The sequence below is a fragment of the Acromyrmex echinatior genome, chromosome 3 (genome assembly GCF_024713525.1).
Source record: "Acromyrmex echinatior isolate Ae372 chromosome 3, ASM2471352v2, whole genome shotgun sequence".
In the NCBI taxonomy this organism is placed as follows: Eukaryota; Metazoa; Arthropoda; class Insecta; order Hymenoptera; family Formicidae; genus Acromyrmex; species Acromyrmex echinatior.
In genome coordinates this window covers 14,893,283-14,907,853 of record NC_141854.1, presented here as the reverse complement: position 1 = coordinate 14,907,853, position 14,571 = coordinate 14,893,283, and the positions used below count along the sequence as shown (strand labels likewise).

The following is a 14,571-nucleotide window of genomic DNA, read 5'->3' as shown; positions in this document are numbered from 1 at the left end:
ATATATTATGGAGAAAGTCAATATTTTTCACATTTTTTAAATCATTTTAATTTTTAAGTAAAGAAGTGAAGAGAAATAGAAAAAAGTATTAATTCATAGCTCGTTACTTACTTCTTTGAGATAATATACGAGAGAAATCGAGGGGAACAATATTTTTATTGTCGCCAAATGGACGAATTCTAACCGATGGTTGCAAACGTGAAACTTCCAAAATGATGAAGAAGCTACGAGCGTTCGACTCGTAATCGTAACTCCGTGTAATAACGTCTCTTATAGTGGTCGCGTAAGACGAGGGAGCGAGCCGCGAGTTACAGCTGACATCGAATCGGCGGGTTTTAGCTCTTGTCGGTCCTGATGATTCGTCGAGAACGTCTTACATTCATGACTCTCGAGTTCACGAGTTCTCCCTGTATACGCAGCTTCGTCGCGGTAATCCGTATCTCCGGGCGAATTGAGGATTATACGTTGGCGTATTTGCAATTTCTATGAGATTCCAGCTGCCTAATACTCCCGTTCCCCTTAGAGTGCCACGTCGTTTCCTTTTTTTTTTTTAAGGCTGTAGGTAAAACTCTTCCTTGATGGCGTATCGTCCATCTGAAGATTAAGTCGCGCGACGACCGGTGTTCTCAATGATGTTCCCGCCGCACTTCACACTTTTTGCTTATCTTTTCGAGAAGAATAATTCTGCATATTCGGACGGTCTTGTGAAAATGGTCGCGGAAAAATACTGCATAAACTCCTCTTCATTATGCTTCAAAATTCCAACGCGCGGAGCCATTCTATAAGTTCGCAATTCACAGACTCTCGACCACGTTGCTCAATCGTCTGTACAAATTTTGATATTCTTGCGATAGTCGCTTTCTTTTTATTTTGAATAACTTTAAGAAGATAAATAGTACATGATCTATATTACGTCTGTAACGATTTGTTTTAAATTAAAAAAAAAAATCAAAGTGCTTCTATCCATTATTGAGATGTCTGTAGAGATCGAATGAAAATGACCTATTAAATCGAAATGTTCATTAATCTCAATAAATTACGAAAGCATTTAAAAGACTTCACGAATGTATATCATGTCTCTGAAGAAAAAGGCATACTGTATTACATGTTTTAGGTCGCTAGACTTTAGGTCACTGAACGGAAGTTCCCAAGTGCATCGCGAACTGCATTGCGGACTCGAAACGTCATTGGACAATCTGTATATTTGCGCGGATGAGTATATTCTCGTTTGTAGGTCTTACGTGACGCGTATTACGTAAAGATAGAAGGATAACCATCCGTGCGCCACAAGGCGGATAGGAAGATAGATACCTCAGTGTCTCGCTGTAAGCTGGTCGCGTTAATTACATCCCTTGTCCTCACTCTCAGATCTCTCTGCCTCTGTCCACGTGTGGTATATACGTATATGGTGCCACATGTGGAGACCATCGACGTCTTAGAAGCCACTGAAACGTCACCGGTCTCACCGACTACGCAGTAATTGGAAATCTCATGGTGTACCACGACAAGGTAATCCGCGTTGATCCGCCAATGCGCGCATTCAAACACTTAATGTCCGTTATTGTTGATAATTTATTTATTTACCTCTCTCTTTAATTCAGAAAATACATGTGATTTTGCATAATTAATTTATCATGTCAATAAAAAAAAGTTTGAATGAAAAAGTGAAAAACAATATATGTTGAGTATCTTATGTAAGCCTCAAGTAGATCCACGAGAACACAAATGAGGTAACACCTCTGCCTGTTATATTAAAGTTGCGGATAATTAAAGCAACAATCTTGAAGTATCTATAAAACTTTAATTAGATCCAGATATGAAAATGATTTTGTTGGGCGTAAATTTTATTTTATAGGATGTTCAAGCATAATGAAGAATACAGCAAAATGTTTTAATATTCTAGCAATAAGTTTGAGCGTCCTATATAATTATTTTGATATTCTAATTTAAAATTATTTTTAAATCTGTATCTAGTTAAATTTTTAGATAAGCAACTTTTAATTAGCAAAAAAGAACCTTCCGTTCTTTCCGCGTAACAGTTGACTTTTTGATTTATTTTAAGTCCATTTATTTAAGTCCAACTGTGAGCAGCGTGTTGTATTGACGTTTAGCACAGGGTTAAACCAACAAGGTTAAACTGTTCTGGTTGTTAAGTTTTTAAGCGACATTTTAGAATTACAAGAATATATGGAAAGAATATATGGGTCAATACGCGAAGTGTTGTATTGTATATATACACATAAGAAGGTTAATTTATTTAAATTTAGATTTACTAGAGAATACAAAACACAAAAATGACATAATAATGTAATATTAAATTCATGTTAATGTCAAGACGAATCGCTCCATTAATTTTTTCAATCTTATCAAAAATCGAATATCTTTTAAGTAATCAGCTTAGGTTACAAATTATTGAACTGATCGAATTGCAAGTATGCTACACCCCGCTTTTTAAAACGCAATACTATCTCACGAACTGCATCGTGTCCATTTCTCTCTCGCCGAACCGCCCGTTCGATGTTTTACATCCGTTGGTACGAGGTCGCAGGTGAACGAAAGGAGAATGAGCGAATTCAAGTGGCTCGTTCCTTCTCGACCGGTACCTGGCCGATTCCGGTGTATGTACGAACGAATAGTATTTCAATGGTCTGATCTGCCGTTTCCGCACCCGTGGTCTGTACGGGCAATAAAGGAAGACCCGGGCTGCGGTAATGGCGCTCGGCTCGCGTAATTACCAGTTATGCGTCGATGGTATACGAGTCGGAGGGCGCGCGCTAACCCGGCCTATAGCGCGAGGTTAAAGCGGAACGGTAATGTGTCACTGTCGTCGGACTATGGGTACCCGAATGGTTATCGTCGACGTGTGTCGGTGCCCGTGGTGAAGGAGGACACGCAGGCCGCTTCACGCGGCCTGGTACGAGGGAGAGTTGGACGTGTTGCCGCGCTGGCGGGGATACAGTTAATAACAGGGCTAAAATGTCGTCGGCAACTCGACGCGCTTCATCGCCGCAGAGGGTCCCTGATTCGCAATTTCGCAGATCCGGCATTCGGGATACCGCGTGGCGTGCAAGAGACTTCTGGACCGCCCGATGCCGCATCGCGCTGGCGTTGTACATCGGATTAATTAAACGTTTTGATTACTATGCTCGGTCGAGCATGTTGTTACCTTGTAACTATGCATGGTATGATGAAGATGATGACAGAGAATGTCAAATAGAAGACCGGTCATAACAATTAACGTGAAAAGTCGATGGATTCGTAGATAGTTCTTTTTTGTTAAAAAGAATTGGAAATCCATAATGAGGATCAATTAGACGCGATAGCTTTTTCTCCGATCTCGGCGAGAAAACTGGTAGGAACGTTGTTTTCCTGAGTGACTTTGATTCGACGAATCAGCGTTTTTCGGCAGCGGCAATTATTCTCGCTCTAATTGAAAAGCTTTCGAGTTAAGTTCCTCATTAGAAGGTTCCTCCGTGCTCGTGTTACCATTTGATTCCATCCCATTTGATTGAATCCCGAGTTGATGATCCCTCTTTTCTACGAAACCTGACAATTTGTGTTGAGATCGTAGCAAGTGTCGAGTGTTCCCGTCGTAAATTTGACGTTCAAGCGAGCAGAATTTTCTCTTAGTTTGTATTCGTAGAATAATTTTCTCTCTTGGTCGCTCTTATATCCGGTCGATCGATACTGTAGGAGCACGCTTCTGGAAGGGGGTCATCCTGATAGGGCAGAAAGAGTGGCGAGCTTCGCGTGTCCTTCTTGATTTATAACTACCGATCGAGTTGGTTCTCTTCCCTTTCGTAATGTTCCACGATTCGCCAATAGCGATTCTCATATTTCTATTCCTGCGAAAAGTAATTTGGAACTTGGAAAAATATTTCTTTTTCAAACTATATATTTTCATGAAATGAATAGCTTATCAATTCCGTTTGTGAGTTTGCACTTAAGCGATATAATTAATTTTAAAACACACTGAATAAAATTATTCTAAATTTCCAATTATTATACAATTATATAGATATGATTCTTACAAAATAAATGATATGGCAAGTCTATTGTATAAAATTTTGTCACTGTATTAAAGAATTGTTTTTTTAAATGAATATCTAACTGCACATTTATTTCTCTTGAACGTTTACAGTCACGATTATGAAAATCTCTTGAATCTTCTTTTTCATTCACCGTCTGTCATCTACGTCAGAAAATTATTTTCCAGAGATCTAAGGATTAACTTGTCGCGACCGGGGACGTATCGACCCCTTGTGACTGAGGCCCCCGAAGATGGAAATCCCCGACCATCCTATCAGATCCGAAGTACGTAGTTATGCACGCGAATAAGAAGGGTCGATCGTCTTATCGAGGGGCTTCGACGGGGTGTATTTTATCCCCTTTTGTATTACATGCCTATTGCATTACGATTTTCATCAGAATACCCAACCGGGTTACTGCGCGTCCTCGCCGTAATAATAGGAGGACGTTGCGAGGACGGGTGAGAGAAGAGCTCGTTGTATCGGCGAATGGGAGAAAGCTATTCTCCTCTAATTGGCATCGTGGGTTACGTTGAGGGAGGCGCCGCATCATATTTTCTCATTAAAAGCGTTTACCCGAACGGAAAGTTCTTTTATACTGTCGAACCGGTTTCGAAAGTTCCTACCGCGAACTTCCTAAATAGGCAACTCGTAGACACGGAAGCAACTTCAGAGAGAAGTTAACGCGAAGTTACTTGCAGATTTCAATGCTAGCCAGCTCTAAATAATATTGTACTTGGCGACGTTGCTTGCATTGACGAAATTTGTTTATGCAAATGCATCTTACATAATCGAAGTTGTCTATATCGCTTGTTTCGAAGATGATGGTGATATTAGATTAGATCCGATATAGCTTCGTCTGATTAAGTTGACCTCGATACATCGGTAAATATATGTATAGCGTGCTTATATATACCCTCCTATCATTTTACGCTTCCATTTTCATATTAAGTTTCCTTAACGAGAAAAAATCTGAAACGAGAATTCCATAAAGAAGGTCATATATTTAGGAAAGCTCTTTTCATAATATGAATAATATTTTTCGCAATATAGGTACATCACACATTATACATATAGATTATAATTAATTTAATATAACGATAATATCTATTTAATAAATATAATAAATGTAATTTAATAAATTTATTCTACAATAATTTTTGTTCTAAACTGTAAATTCCGTAGTTTTATAGGAAAAACGATATATTATAAAAAGCAACAATTATTGTGACTATTTCTGACATATCACTCGAAGAAGTAACGGTTATCGCGAGAGATGTAGTTTGGTCGAATCGATGGTATGCTGAAACTTCGCGTAAACTACACTCGATACTTTCTGGAAAACGATATGGCTATGAATCTGTATTGGAAAGTATATGAGATTCCGAAGAAATATGACTTTAAAAAGACAATTCTTTGCATCAGTTCGTCGATACTATCTGGAATTTAAAATTTCTTGAAGCCTGCTATCTGGAATAATATGCCAGAATAATGTTTTACAATCTTTCATTTCTAACGAATCTTGAAAACTATGAAGCCTCATAAATTTTATCACATACGTTTCAATTTCAAATATAATAATATAATAATAAAGTGATAAAATTTTTGAAACAAAAATAAATTATTAATACTTCGCTCTATGCTTATCTTAACTTGAAAAGTCTTTTTAGACTTGCGTAGACTTAAGGTACGAATTTTAACTGTGAATGCTGCATCAGAACATTCCATATCATTCTTATCACCAAAATTGCACGCTCTGCACTGTAAGTTGGCAGATAGAATGAATGTGCTTTTTGTGGCACGTAAACGTTATTATGGCGAATAATTAGTTTAATCTTCTGTGATATGTATGGTAATTTCATGAAAAAGATCTATTTAGTTGACCGTGCGCCAAGTTTAATGCTCAAATTTAGCCTAGAAATTTACTATATTGCATGCTCCATCCCATACAATTGTCTACAACAAAGGACACGGAGACCGAGATAGCCATTGTAGCAAGAGAAACCCGTCAGATCGGCGAAATTACTTTGCCAGTGAGATTTGTGGTTGTCGCAGGAACTTCGGAAATCACTTTGACACGCGAGGTGGATAAAGCACAGTCGTTCGTACACGATAAAACACGGTCGCCGTGGAATCGGCGTGATCGGTGGTGGTTCTTGAACGTGGCGCCAACTGTCACGTACACTGGTCGCCAGGAATGTATGCACGGGGCTGCGATGATTTACCCGCAAACTTGGCTGAACACGGGGGAGGGGGTGGGCGCGTCGGTGGAGAAAATTTACGCGACGTGCTCGAAAGCGAGCAGAAAACGACGAGCGCGCGGGCGTACACGTGCACAGAAACGTGTGCAGTTCCAACTACCTATATGAAGTTCCAGCATCGACTGTCTCCTTCGTCGGTATTCATGCTGGAGTCAACCGAATCAGAACTCTCTGCCTGCTAGGGAACGACATAATGCTGCATTAAGCGTGAATGGACCGGTTTCGTGCTGGGGATACGACGGGCAGCAATGGCTGACGATGTACCCGCTATGACATCCTCTCTTACACATGACAGAATAAAAGAAGAAAATAATAAAAGTGAGAGAAAGGGATGTACGCTCGTTGCACGACGCAACAAGTGTGGCGTGCGCTCGTTGTTGTAACTGCTGCGTTCGCTTCTTATATGTTCTCTGTGAAAATTTCTTGTATTCTACCGAGAAGTGTCGATTACCAGCTACAACAATAAAAAAAAACCGAATGTTGCGTTGATTTAATGTTTCTGACATACTTTTAATTTCATTACAGAGCGATAATTTTGCATGAGCTCATGAAGCTCGTTTCAATTTATTCAACTCTTATTCAAAGGTGTTTGACCAAATCATAATATTTTGCGGTATACAGTAGACAACTTTATGAGTTTCTGCAATGCGCAAAATGTACTATATACAGCTTTATAATTTCCAATCTCGAAGTAATCATCTAACCAAGATTAATCAACCCTTTTCCGCTACGACGGTTAAATAACAGCGAAATATCAGTATTTGTTGGGCCTTGACTTTAATTACTACGCTAAAGATTTCGCGCGTTTCCGGGGTCACCGACGCACTCACTGACTCTGCAACGTTCCACCCGAATGCACCCAGCAATATGTAGCGCCGGCACAAATTACTTCACCGAGTAACGCGCGCGCCGAGAATTTAATAAATTCTCTGATTCGCGCGAGTTAACCCAGTTGCCGGTTGCGTCACCGCTCGGCATCCCGCGCCCGCGTACCTATCCAGCTAGAAAGTTCCTATTTCCTTCCGAGTCGTTCCGCGCGAGCGGCATTATTCTCCCCGACATCCTAGAAATTATCGCGGCAAGTTCTCACCCGCCGCTATTAGCGTCCCGGCAGATTACGCAGCCGACATGGCAACGTTAACGTACTGCTGAACCGCTGACGTTAACGTGGCACAGTCGTGCGCGCGCGCGCTCTCGCTCGCAATTATTATACGCGATCGTTTGCGGAATCACCGTGCGAGTGGAAATGCGCGCGACCGCGGAATTTAATAAACCTTTCTACGTCGCGCTGACAGATACATACGCAAACCCACTGACCCAATTCGCCGCTTGCTGTCCTACGATCTTTCGATCATGTGACTGCATTCCCGGGGGGGCTGAATTTTGATGGTCGCGTACGGTCCCCGCCTCTGCTGGACTTCGCGAATCGGTATATACGCGTTCACGAGAACGTCCGTGCTGAATTACCGGTGAACTACCTGCACGTGACAGCCGCCTCGGGCTCTGCTCGAACTCGTGACTATTCAATTCCGGTCGGTCCGGTTGGACTCTTGCGCGGCTGCCTGCACATTGCACGTCTCTTCCCCCATTGGCTTACAACCCTTAGTCCATCTCTGATGTAGCTAGCCAGCTTCACTTTCTCACGCCGTCGCCTACGGCGAGAGAAGGAGAACTACCGATAAATATTCACAGATCGCTCGAGTGCTGTTTGTGAGAATTCTTTAATAGTTAACACTGTTGTTGAGCGTTCGATTTAAATACTTGGAATTTTCAACAATAAAATATATAAAATGTTACATCATTGAATTACCTGTGATACGTTTTAATATTTAATTTAATCGTATAATTTTTTAGAACTTTACTGGAAATATCTGTGGACATTTCAATATAGTTTTGTAAAACAAAAGATTTGAAGTGATCCGTATTAAATCAAAAGCAGAACTTTAATAATAAAATAAAATTATTTTTATATTTAGATACTAAATATATCCTAGAATTTCAGAAAAAACAATATTACAAAAACATTTAATGAATTATATTTTAAAGGTATCATTTTATTAAATAAGTATAATTTTTTTAATTGTTACAACATGAAATAAATATTTCTGAATTTTCATTCTAAAAATGATTTGATGGATCTGTTAATTAAAAAATCTATTAAAAATATAAATTTAAAAAAAAATTATATTATGAATGTTGAAGAACTCGTATATTTTTTATTTTTTTGTATATAAAATGTAAAAAAATTATGCAATAATTTAATTAGAGAAATATATTAGTAAAAAAATTAAACGAAATTTACAGCAATTATAAGAACCTCTTATTATTAGTTATGTAACTCGAATGACGCTGTATAGTCACCTTACGTGTTGCGCACATCATTTACTGACATACACAAGAATATCATACGAGTAAACATATTGTGATGACTGGCATTTGTCAGTTGACTCTATTTAACTACTTAACGAGTGTCGAGCACTCGATGAAGTATACAAATAATATCAATAAATTGAAATAATTTTGAACGCATTAGATTAATTAAAATGCATATATGCGAACATGTTTAATTAATATAATATACGGTTAGATACATATTACTTTTGCATTTGCTGATAATCAATACAATTTATAAGTGCTGACCTACTTTAATATTTTTGGACTTTGCGTCATAGAGGAACTTTAAATTAAATGTTATCCCTCAAAGAAAATTTCTCACCTGTTTCTCCGAGAAAATCAACCCGTGAAATACTGCAGGCATTGTGTATTCATATAATGAATCCAGACAGGAGACTTTGATGGATTCCGTCAGACACTTCATGAATAGCACAAACACGTGGCAAACGTTAGCCTGATGAGTGACTATCGGCGAATGCAAGCGTTTCTTACATTGGTCATCGCTAAAATGGTACGGTTTGGCTGGCATCAAAGATACGTATGATTTAGTGCTCGTCTAACTGGCACGTTGGTGACACTTCTTTATTGATTTCCTGGAAATAGTTTAGCGACTGAATTGACGTTTTCGTTGGATATCGATCTTCTAAAAATAAGACTGCAGAGTATTTCACTCATCTGGCGCCATGACTTGCTGCCAAATGGCAAACTTAACGAGTGATTGCATCTTCGTTTGGATCAAGTTGAAGTATAAATATCTGTAAACATCGTGTTTAAATATTATATGTTAAAAGAGATCGAAGTGCATGAAAAATACGAAACATCAAAAAATACGAAAAATGTATATATTACAAAGCAATACTACAATACTAGCGGAAAGAACAGAGTTCTGCTGAAGAATCGCAAAATTTAATTACAAATTTAGGTATTGATCTGAAAACTTGGCTGAACCATCAAAATAATTACATATAGAATGTATTGCTAAATAACGCTGCAAAAAGTTTTGATATTTCAGCAATCAGTTTGAAAATTCTATATATCATTATTCTGATGATCCAAATTATTTTTAGATCTGTATTTACAGCTAAAATTTTATAGATACTTTAGCAATATTATTCGTAACAATATTTAACAATATTACATCGGTATATCGGCCAATAGCATGTCGGATTAGTTTTTTTTATCAAGAGTTATATTTCATGATTAGAATATTACTTTTTCAAATCACATTTCGAATTTTGCACAAAGAGAAAAATACATCGTCTAAATTCTGACCTCGATACGAGATTGCTATTTCACTGCAGCCGCGAGGAGAAAAGACTGTTTCAGCCTACATCGGTAGCATATAAGAAGCAATGGATTTCTCCGACGAAGGACTAGAGAGCGGTGGTGGGAATCGCGGGGAAGTCTGACGACTTTACACACTACCAAATCGCATATTTTCAATTCAATCTGCCTCCGCCTGCCTGGCCAACACAAGACGATCGAACGAAAAACCATTATTCTTCTTCGGACGAACAAAGAGCGGAAACGGGGATGAAACGGAGAGAAAAGATCGTCTAGCGAGGCGCAAGGACGAAGACAAGACGCGAGGAACGAATTCAGGAACGGTAAAGTGAGGGAGATGGCACGAAAGGATGGCCGATACCATTGTCGGGGGTGGCCCCACGAAATATTACCGGTTATTCCTGACCCAACCTACGCGAATTTCGGGGGTGCAGTCTTCCACCGATAATCGTACTGGATATGTCGTAGATCTTGCTGGTAATATTTACGAGCTAGTGCTCCCCGTTCACATTCCTCTTTCCGCCTCTCTCTTTCTCTCTCTTTTTGTCATTCACTCACATCACTCATCCGCTCCTACTTATCTTAATGAGAGTGTGAGGGAAGTTTACCACTGCTGAAAATCTCTACTTCCATCTTGGCGACCAGGCAGAATTCATTTTCACATAGTGTATCTCTATTTGGAAGGGATATTAGAGCGCAACTCGCTCAGTCGTACGAGTTATTTATTAACGGCGGTTGTTGAACCCTCGCGCGAGAGCGTATTGGATTCGGTTTCACTGAGGTTACCCGGAATAGCATATCGTTTTAAACATTTTAGTGGAGAATCCCGTATCGATGCTACATGCCCCGGATAATCCGTCGGATCCATTCTTTATTGAAGGTATTTGGCTCGTATCCGACAGTCGAGGGATCGATCGCACGTCGTGTTTTCAGTACGCCCCGTGTATATACTTCGTTCGCGAATCGATCATCTTGATTACGTCCCGCAGTATAAAAGACTACTCTAAAAATACGACCGTGGAATCTGGAATTTATCTTGGGAAGAAATCGGGAAAATAACCGATGGTTGCTGGTACTGGGAGGATGGGAAGGAGGAGAGGACCGCCGCTCCGAGCAGTCGTACAAACCACCCTGAACGAAATAAAATATCGCCGTGGATGCTATCCCACGTAAGCCGATCACGAGATATATATGTAACCGTGTATGGTTAAGATCGCTAGGTTTGCGAGTCTGCTCTTAAGAATCTCTTTCGATTATTGAGACATTTCGCTCCTGTCAATTCCTCTCGACTTTTTCGTCATCGGCATTGTCGTCCTTGTACTACGCCGGTCTATCAAAATGCTTTATTTTTCTCCAATCCGCCATACTTTCGCAATGGGATATTATTTGCCACGAGTACTACCTCAATAAGCGTGCATTACTTTTTCTTCTTTTTCATCTACCGTTTTTAATCATTTACATTTCTGAAAGACTTTATTCATATCTCTTTACAAATTCTTGATGAATAAAAGAATTTTAAAATTGCATAATTGACTTGCATACATTTAACGTGTATTATATTGTAAATAATACATAAAATTACTATTAAGAAGCATCATATTATTAAAAAGGATCGACGTTCATATTATGAATAAAAAAAATTATTGATTAAGGTTATATTTATATTACACGCATGATTAAATATAGAATCAACTATAACTTTATAATTCGTTATTATAGATGATTGAAATTTATTCTTCAAATTTTAAAACTTATATTTATATTGTTCTATATATCTACTGTTTATATATTGAAACGTTACATAATTTCTACTTTCAGCAATTCTCATAATTTCACATTATTATTTAATATGTTGATGAAAAATCTTTCTACATAAAATTTTTTAAATAATTATTCTTCTTTGAACAAAATGAAAAGCTTTATAAAAATATTATAACATTTACCTATATTTTGCAAATTTTTTGGAAATTTTCAAAATGGAAAATACGACATGATGAAAAGCATTTTTATGACAAATATTTGATTGTTGCTTACTATATATAATGGATTTTTCTTTTGATCATTGGACTATTCCTATTATTCTTGGAATGATTTCTTCGGTAGCCATTTTTCTCTGTCCGGTGTTTTTATACCGACCTTTCTATGTTGATCGCGCGCGCAAAGAATTATATTCGACCCTGAAATCGCCTTCAATAACCCTCCCAGTTATTCTCTTTCTCTTTAATATCGATTGGAATTCCACATCAATGCCCCCAATTGTGTTTCCTTCCCAAAAATTCCGCACAGGATTAGAAACTCTCATAATTGTTCACTTGCATTCGTCACATTATTCGTGAGATGATTAACGAATAAAAATTGATCTCTACATCATTATGTTAATCTATTCGTTTTAATCGTTTTTCATAGAATAATGTAATATCTGTTATTCTTTCTTGATTATATTAACGCAAGTTACGCAAAAATGCGTAAACTGAATAAACTTTTACACGAAATTCGTATAAGTATCGACGACGTAATCTTCGATAAAGTCAGTTTTCTCTTTGCTTTAAACCTTAAACAGAGAGGCGTAATTACTTAACCTTGGGAATTAAAGACTTCTGATGAATAAAACTCTCTAGAGCTTTGAATAATAATCTCCTAATGGCAGTAAAAAAAGAAAAGTTTAATAACCAAGTAAAGCTTACTTTAATAAAATTTTAATTTGAAGCTTAGTTTCGCCAAGACTTAATATTGAAATTGCAAAAGTTGTGAAGGAGGATAACGTTCAACCAAATTTCCGCTGAGAAAAAATATTCTACAAGTTCTTTATGAATTTCTGAAACTAGATACGAAAATCTTATTCTCTGGACATCTGTTGTAAGGTAACATATGCTGAATGCGTAAACTGAAACTTTCTATACTTTATAAATAAGAAAGGTTTATGGAAAATTTATTTAAATGTTTAAATATTACTCTACGATGTTAAATTCATAATTTCAAATTAAATTCTATTTCACTTACTTCTAATTGTTCATAGGTTGCCACTAGTCCTACTCAATATGCGTTGATTTAACTAAAATAGTGAAGTGAAACTGTTTAACTCAAGAAATGTATTAATTTGACTTAAATTTAATTTATTATTTACTATATGCATACGTTAATATGAACGCTGTTTACTTTGAATAATTCTACCGGAAATTAGTTATGGTCGCTTTTTTTAACCGTATATTTGAAATTAAAATAATATCTACATTTTGACACACTGGCAGTTAAAAATAATAAAAGGTTATTTTACTGAAGAAACTAGTGTAGAGTTCTTTAATATTTAATTGTGCATTGCACAATTTTGTAATATTTTCATACTGTAATGTTACAATCCTTATTCGTTACAATAATAAATTTTGTTATTTAATTTTTACGTGAATTAAATATATATATATATATATATATATATATATATATAAAATTCTGTATATGCAAATATGTATGCAAATATGTCTAACATGTTGGTGCTTTAAAAATATCTTTGACGAGTTAATAAAATCAACGGCAGAAAAGAAACTTTCATTGAAATTTCAGTCGAAAAGTGTTGTACAACGTTCTCGTTGAGCGAGAAAGAATTTTTTTCTCGCAACGTAAAGCGCGTGCCAGTAATTTTCGGCATAACGGAGTTCCGTTGTAATAATTTCACCGAGAAATTATCCGCTGTCCGACTCGCTCCCGCACAGCCTTGCCATCACTTCTTTTTTTACGTCCGTACTTCATTCTGCATTCGCACTATGCTCTATTCCCTCATGTACTTTATTTTATGCACGATCTCGATCGTATGTCGCGTACGTGTTCTTTGCATTTTACCGCTGAAATTCTATTATTGTTAAAGCTCTATCGTGATATGGGTATTTCTATGAGTTTTCTGTTTTGATGATTATTCCGTGCTCTTCGTGATTTTTGTTTTGACCAACAGAAGAAGTTTTTCATGAAAGATAATATGCATTTAATAATTTTATCATGAAATTTATCATGAAAATCGATTTTTGTAGACACTATTATAATTATATTGATATACGCTATTATAGTTATATACTAATTATTAAGCACGTATTTACTTTTTATGAAAACAGCAAAAAATTTCTGTCTTCTGTAATTATAAGAATTCATTTATAATTATATTTATTTATCGAAATTCTGCTAACATCTAATCTTGAAATATAACACGGTTTATTAAATCTTGAGAATCAATTTGATATTTATAATCGCGATTTAATCGAGAAACTCGAATATTCTTGTTTTAATCTTTTTTGCATAAAAATCTAAAAATAATAACGATAAATTAATTAATCGGAAATCTTTCGATTTAAATATAGATAAATTATATTTTTCAAGTAATCAGTTTAATAATCCTTTTTAAATGAAAAAAATTAATGTAATATAGATTACCTACTTAAATTATCATCTGAAATTATGAATAAATTATGAAATTATGTATAAGAATTTGATAATTCATGTATAACAATTAAAGTATCTGCTACTACCAATAATCTATATATATTTATGTATATTTATCGATCAAACTTTCGCGAATTAGGATTTTCAATAATAATATTTTTATTCAATAACTTTCTAGA

At 36.6% G+C, this 14,571-nt stretch overlaps 1 protein-coding gene and 1 long non-coding RNA gene across 21 annotated transcripts in view; one reads left to right on the top strand and one right to left on the bottom strand.

The window, feature by feature from the left end:
- LOC105149436 (CUGBP Elav-like family member 1-A) overlaps positions 1–14,571 on the top strand; it is a 562,295-nt gene that overhangs the window by 276,358 nt on the left and 271,366 nt on the right. The window lies entirely within an intron of this gene.
- LOC147910270 (uncharacterized) lies at positions 859–13,341 on the bottom strand. The gene is made up of 2 exons (XR_015544498.1): positions 7,607–13,341; positions 859–3,845 (listed from the first exon to the last, which is right to left on the bottom strand). It is a non-coding gene; the product is annotated as an uncharacterized LOC147910270 (long non-coding RNA).